This window comes from Piliocolobus tephrosceles, chromosome 1 (assembly GCF_002776525.5).
Source record: "Piliocolobus tephrosceles isolate RC106 chromosome 1, ASM277652v3, whole genome shotgun sequence".
Taxonomy (NCBI): domain Eukaryota; kingdom Metazoa; phylum Chordata; class Mammalia; order Primates; family Cercopithecidae; genus Piliocolobus; species Piliocolobus tephrosceles.
The window spans coordinates 85,379,791-85,386,000 of NC_045434.1; the positions used below are offsets into that span (position 1 = coordinate 85,379,791).

The window sequence follows — 6,210 nt, forward strand, 5'->3', positions numbered from 1 at the left end:
AGGAGTCTCTATTATTGCAATGCCATGGGATGAAAAGGAGTCTCTCCGATTAGAATACCTGGGGTCTCCCAGGTGTGTTTAGCATTAGAATGCCTGCAGTTTGCCAGGAGTCTCTCCCGTTAGAATGCTTGGGGTCGCCTAGGCATCTCTATCATTAGACTGCCTGAAGTAGCCCAGGAGTCTTGCCTATTAGAATGCCTGGAATCAGCAAGGAGTCTCTCTCTATAGAATTCTTGGGATCGCCCCAGGTGTCATTATTATTAAAGTGCCTGGGACCACGCAGATGACTCTGTCAATAGAATACCCAGGGTTGGTCTGGGATCTCTTCCATTAGAACGCCTGGTGTTACCATTCTGTCTCTATCATTAGGATGCCTGGGGATGGTGAGAAATCTCTCCCATTTGAATGCCTGGTGTCACCTAGATGTCTCCATTATTAGAATGCCTGAGGATGGATAGGAGTCTCTTCTCCCATTAGAAGACCTGTGTTTGCGGCCGGGCGCGGTGGCTCAAGCCTGTGATCCCAGCACTTTGGGAGGCCGAGACGGGCGGATCACGAGGTCAGGAGATTGAGACCATCCTGGCTAACATGGTGAAACCCCGTCTCTACTAACAATACAAAAAACTAGCCGGGCGAGGTGGCGGGAGCCTGTAGTCCCAGCTACTCGGGAGGCTGAGGCAGGAGAATGGCGGGAACCTGGGAGGCGGAGCTTGCAGTGAGCTGAGATCTGGCCACTGCACTCCAGCCTGGGCGACAGAGTGAGACTCCGCCTCAAAAAAAAAAAAAAAAAAAAAAAAAAAAAAAAAAGACCTGTGTTTGCCCAGGTGTTTCTATCATTACAATGCCTGGGGTTGGGCAGGAGTCACTCCCATTAGAATGTCTGGGGCTGCACAGGTGTCTCTATCATTAGACTGCCTGAAGTAGCCCAGGTGTCTTGCCCATTAGACTGCGTGGAATTGGCCAGGTGTCTCTCCCATTAGAATGCCTGGGGGACCCAGGTGCCTCTTCCTTTAGAATGCCTGAGGTCACCCAGGTGTCTCTAAATTTAGAACGCCTTGGGTTGCCCTGATGTCTCTGTCATTAGAATGCCTGGGGTCAGAGAGTGGTTTCCCCTATTAGAATGCCTGGGTCGCAGAGGGGTCTATATCATTAGAATGCCTGGGTTCAGCCAGGAGTCTCTCCTTTTAGAATACTGAAGTCACCAAGGTGTTCCTTTGATTAGAATGCTTCATTAGAATATCTGCGTTCGAACAAAAGATTTTTCCATTAGAATGCCGAAGGTCGCCCAGGTGTCTCTATCATTAAAATGCCTGGGGTTGGCCAAAAGTTTCTCCCTTTAAAATTCCTGGGGTCATCCAGGAGCCTCTATCATTAGAATGCCAGGTGTTGCCTGGCATTAGAACACCTGTTGTCCACCAGAGGTCTCTTCCATTAGAATGGTTAGGGTCGCCAAGGTGTCTCTATCATTAGCACTCCTGAGATCGGCCAGGAGTCACTCCAATTTGAATGCCTGGCGTCGCCTGGGTGTATCTATTATTAGGATGCCTGGAATTGGCCAGGAGTCTTTCTTATTAGAATGCCTAGAATCTTCCAGCTGCCTCCATAATTATAATTATAATGCCTGGGGTCAGCCAGAATTCTCTTCAATAGAATGTCTGGGGTCTCCCAGGTGTCTGTATCATTAGAATGCCTGAAATTGCCCAGGTATCTTTTTCATTAGAATGCCTGAGGTCGGCCCTAAGACTCTCCCATTAGAATGCCAGGGGTCTCCCAGGTGTCTCTCTCATTAGAATGCATGGAGTCCACTAAAAGCCCCTCCATTAGAGTGCCTCGGATTGGCAGGGCACTAGGGCACTGTAGCTCATGCCTGTGGTTCCAGCGCTTTGGGAGGCCGAAGCAGGTGGATCACGATGTCAGGAGATCGAGAACAGCCTGGCCAAGATGGTGAAACCCCATCTCTACTAAAAATACAAAAATTAGCTGGATGGAGTGGTCTTCAGCTGTAGTCCCAGCTACTCTAGAGGCTGAGGCAGGAGAATCGCTTGCTTGAACCCAGGAGGCAGAGGTTTTAGTGAGCTGAGATCGTGCTACTGCACTCTAGCCTGGGCAACAGAGCGAGACTCTGTCTCCAAAAAAAAAAAAAAAAAAAAAAAAAAAAAAAAAAAAAAAAAAAAAGAAAGCCTTAGGTCACTCAGGTGTCTCTGTTACTAGAATGAGTGGGGTCGTCCAGGAGTCTCTTTCATTAGAATGATTGGGGTCAATTAGGTGTCTTTGTCATTAGAATGCCTGGCGTCAAACAGGAGTCGCTCCCATTAGAATGCCTGAGATTGCCCAGATGTCTCCATCATTAGAATGCTTGGGATCAGTCAGAAATCTCTCCCATTAGAATATCTGTGGTCGCCCAGGTTTCTCTATCATTACAATGCCCGAGTTCAGCCACGAGTCTCTCCCATTAGAGTGCCTGGGGTTGCCCAGGTGTCTCTATCATTAGAATGGCTGGGGTCACCCAGGTGTCTCTTTTATTAGAATGCCTGGGGTTGGCCAGTAGTCTCTTTCATTAGAATGCCTAGGGTCCCAGGAGTCTTTATCATTACAATGCCTGGGATCCGTTAGACGTTTCTTCCATTAGAATGACTGGGGTTGACAAGTTATGACAATCATTAGAATGTCAGGAGTGTCTTTGGTTAGAATGTTTGAGGTCGCCCAGGTGTCTCTATCATTACAATGTCTGCGGTCAGCCAGGAGTCTCTCTAATTAGAGTGCCTGGGGTCACCAAGATGTTCCTATCATTAGAATGCCTGTGATCAGCCAGGAGTCTCTTCCATCAGAATTCCTGGGGTTACTCTCTAGATTCCTCCTCTCTGACCAGGGCATCTCTGAAGGAAAGGCAGCAACCCCAGTCAGGTGCTTATAGATAAAACTGCCATCCCCTTGGAACAGAGCACCTGGGGGAAGGGGCAGCTGTGGGCACAGCTTCAGCAGACTTAAAAGTTCCTGCCTACTGGCTCTAAAGAGAGCATTAGATCTCCCTGCACAGCGCTCAAGCTCTGCTAAGGGACAGACTGCTTCCTCAAGTGGGTACCTGACTCCCATGCCTCCTAATTTGGAGAAATCTCCAAGCAGGGATTGAGAGACACCTGATACAGGAGAGCTCCAGCTGGCATCTGGCAGGTGCCCCTCTGGGATGAAGCTTCCAGAGGAAGGACCAGGCAGCAATCTTTGCTGTTTTACAGCATCCACTGGTGATACCCAGGCAAACAGGGTCTGGAGTGAACCTTTGTCAAACTCCAGCAGACCTGCAGCAGTGGGGCCTGACTGTTAGAAGGAAAACCAACAAACAGAAGGGAGTAGCATAAACATCAAAAAAATGATGTCCACACAGAAACCCCATCTGAAGGTCACCAACATGAAAGGCCAAAGGTAGATAAATCCACAAAGATGAGGAATAAACAGTGCAAAAGGCTGAAAATTCCAAAAAGCAGAATGCCTCTTCTCCTCCAAAGGATCACAACTCCTCACTAGCAAGGGAACAAAACTGGACGGAGAATGAGTTTGATGAATTGACAGAAGTAGGCCTCAGAAGGTGGGTAATAACAAACTTCTCCGAACTGAAGGAGCATGTTCTAACCCAAAGCAAAGAAGGTAAGAACCTTGAAAAAGTGTTAGAGGAATTGCTAATGAGAATAAGCAGTTTAGAGAAGAAAATAAATGACCTGATGGAGCTGAAAAACACAGCATGAGAACTTTGTGAAGCATATACAAGTATCAATAGCTGAATTGATCAAGTGGAAAAAAAATGATATCAGAGATTGAAGATCATCTTAGTGAAATAAAGCGTGAAGACAAGAGTAGAGAAAAAAGAATGAAAGGAATGAACTAAGACTCCAAGAAATATGGGACTATGTGAAAAGACCAAATCTATGTTAGATTGGTGTACCTGAAAGTGGCGGAGAGAATGAAACCAAGTTGGAAAACATTCCTCAGGATATTACCCAGGAGAACTTCTCCAACCCAGCAAGTCAGGCCAACATTCAAATTCAGGAACTAGAACAGCACAAAAATACTCCTTCAGAAGAGCAACCCCAAGACATATACTCATCAGATCCACCAAGGTTGAAATGAAGGAAAAGATGTTAAGGGCAGTCAGAGAGAAAGGTTGGGTTACACACAAAGGGAAGCCCACCAGACTAACACCTGATGTCTCAGCAGAAACTCTACAAGCCAGAAGAGAGTGGGGATCAATATTCAACATTCTTAAAGAAAAGAATTTTCAACCCAGAATTTCATATCCTTCTGAGCCAAACTTCATAAGTGAAGGAGAAATAAAATCCTTTACAGATCAGCAAATGCTAGGAGATTTTGTCACCGCTAGGCCTGCCTTACAAGAGCTCCTGAAATAAGCACAAATATGAAAAGGAAAAACCAGTACCAGCAACTGCAAAAACATACTAAACTGTAAAGACCATCCACACTGTAAAGAAACTGCCTCAACTAATGGGCAAAATAACCAGCTAGCATCATAGTGACAGGATAAAATTCACACATAACAATGTTAACCTTAAATGTAAATAGGATAAATGCCTCAATTAAGAGGCACAGACTGGCAAATTGGATAAAGAGTCAAGACCCTCAGAGCCTCTGGGTCCTCAGTCGGTACGGTCTCTGCACCTCATGCCCCAGCAGGTAAACTAACATGGATTTTTCCAAGCTACCCAAAATACTCGATGAAGATAAAGAAAGCACATTTGGTTATGTGCATGGGGTCTCAGGACCTGTGGTTACAGCCTGTGACAAGGCGGGTGCAGCTGGTGAGAGTGGGCCACAGCAAGTTGGTTGGAGAGATTATTCGATTGGAGGGTGACATGGCTACTATTCAGGTGTGTGAAGACATTTCTGGCATTTCTGTTGGAGATCCTGTACTTCGCACTGGTAAACCCCTCTCTGTAGAGCTCAATCCTGGCATTATGGGAGCCATTTTTGATGGTATTCAAAGACCTTTGTTGGATATCAGCAGTCAGACCCAAAGCATCTACATCCCCAGAGGAGTAAACGTGTCTGCTCTTAGCAGAGATATCAAATGGGACTTTACACCTTGCAAAAACCTACGGGTTGGTAGTCATATCACTGGTGGAGACATTTATGGAATTGTCAATGAGAACTTGCTTATCAAACACAAAATCATGTTACCCCCACAAAACAGAGGAACTGTAACATATTGCTCCACCTGGAAATTATGATACCTCTGATGTTGTCTTGGAGCTTGAATTTGAAGGTGTAAAGGAGAAGTTCACCATAGTGCAAGTATGGCCTGTACATCAAGTTCTATCTGTCACTGAGAAGCTGCCAGCCAATCATCCTCTGCTGACTGGCCAGAGAGTCCTTGATGCCCTTTTTCCGTGTGTCCAGGGAGGAACTACTGCTATCCTGGGAGCCTTTGGCTGTGGAAAGACAGTGATATCACAGTCTCTATCCAAGTATTCTAACAGTGATGTAATAATCTATGTAGGATGTGGTGAAAGAGGAAATGAGATGTCTGAAGTCCTCCAGGACTTCCCAGAGCTCACAATGGAGGTTGATGGTAAGTAAGGTAGAGTCAATTATGAAGAGGACAGCTTTGGTAGCCAATACCTCCAATATGCCTGTTGCTGCTACAGAAACCTCTATTAATACTGGAATCATACTGTCAGAATACTTCCGTGACATGGGCTATCATGTCAGTATGATGGCTGACACTACCTCTAGATGGGCTGAGGCCCTTAGAGAAATCTCTGGTTGTTTAGCTCAAATGCCTGCAGATAGTGGATATCTAGCCTATCTTGGTGCCCATCTGGCCTCTTTTTATGAATGAGCAGGCAGGGTGAAATGTCTTGGACATCCTGAAAGAGAAGGGAGTGTCAGCATTGTAGGAGCAGTTTCTCTACCTGGTGATGATTTTTCTGATCCAGTTACATCTGCCACTTTTGGTATCGTTCAGGTGTACTGGGGCTTAGATAAGAAACTAGCTCAGCATAAGCATTTCCCCTCTGTCAATTGGCTCATCAGCTACAGCAAGTATATGCGTGCCTTGGATGAATACTATGACAAACACTTCACAGAGTTCCTTCCTCTGAGGACCAAAGCTAAGAAAATTCTGCAGGAAGAAGACCTGGCAGAAATTGTACACTGCAGGGGCCATTGAAAATAATATGCTAAGAATAAATAAGGCTCAAG

General features: G+C 45.8%; 1 pseudogene; it reads left to right on the plus strand.

Annotated features, from left to right (window-relative positions):
• Positions 1 to 4,693: 4,693 nt before the first annotated feature.
• LOC111536984 overlaps positions 4,694 to 6,210 on the plus strand; it is a 4,593-nt pseudogene continuing 3,076 nt past the window's right edge.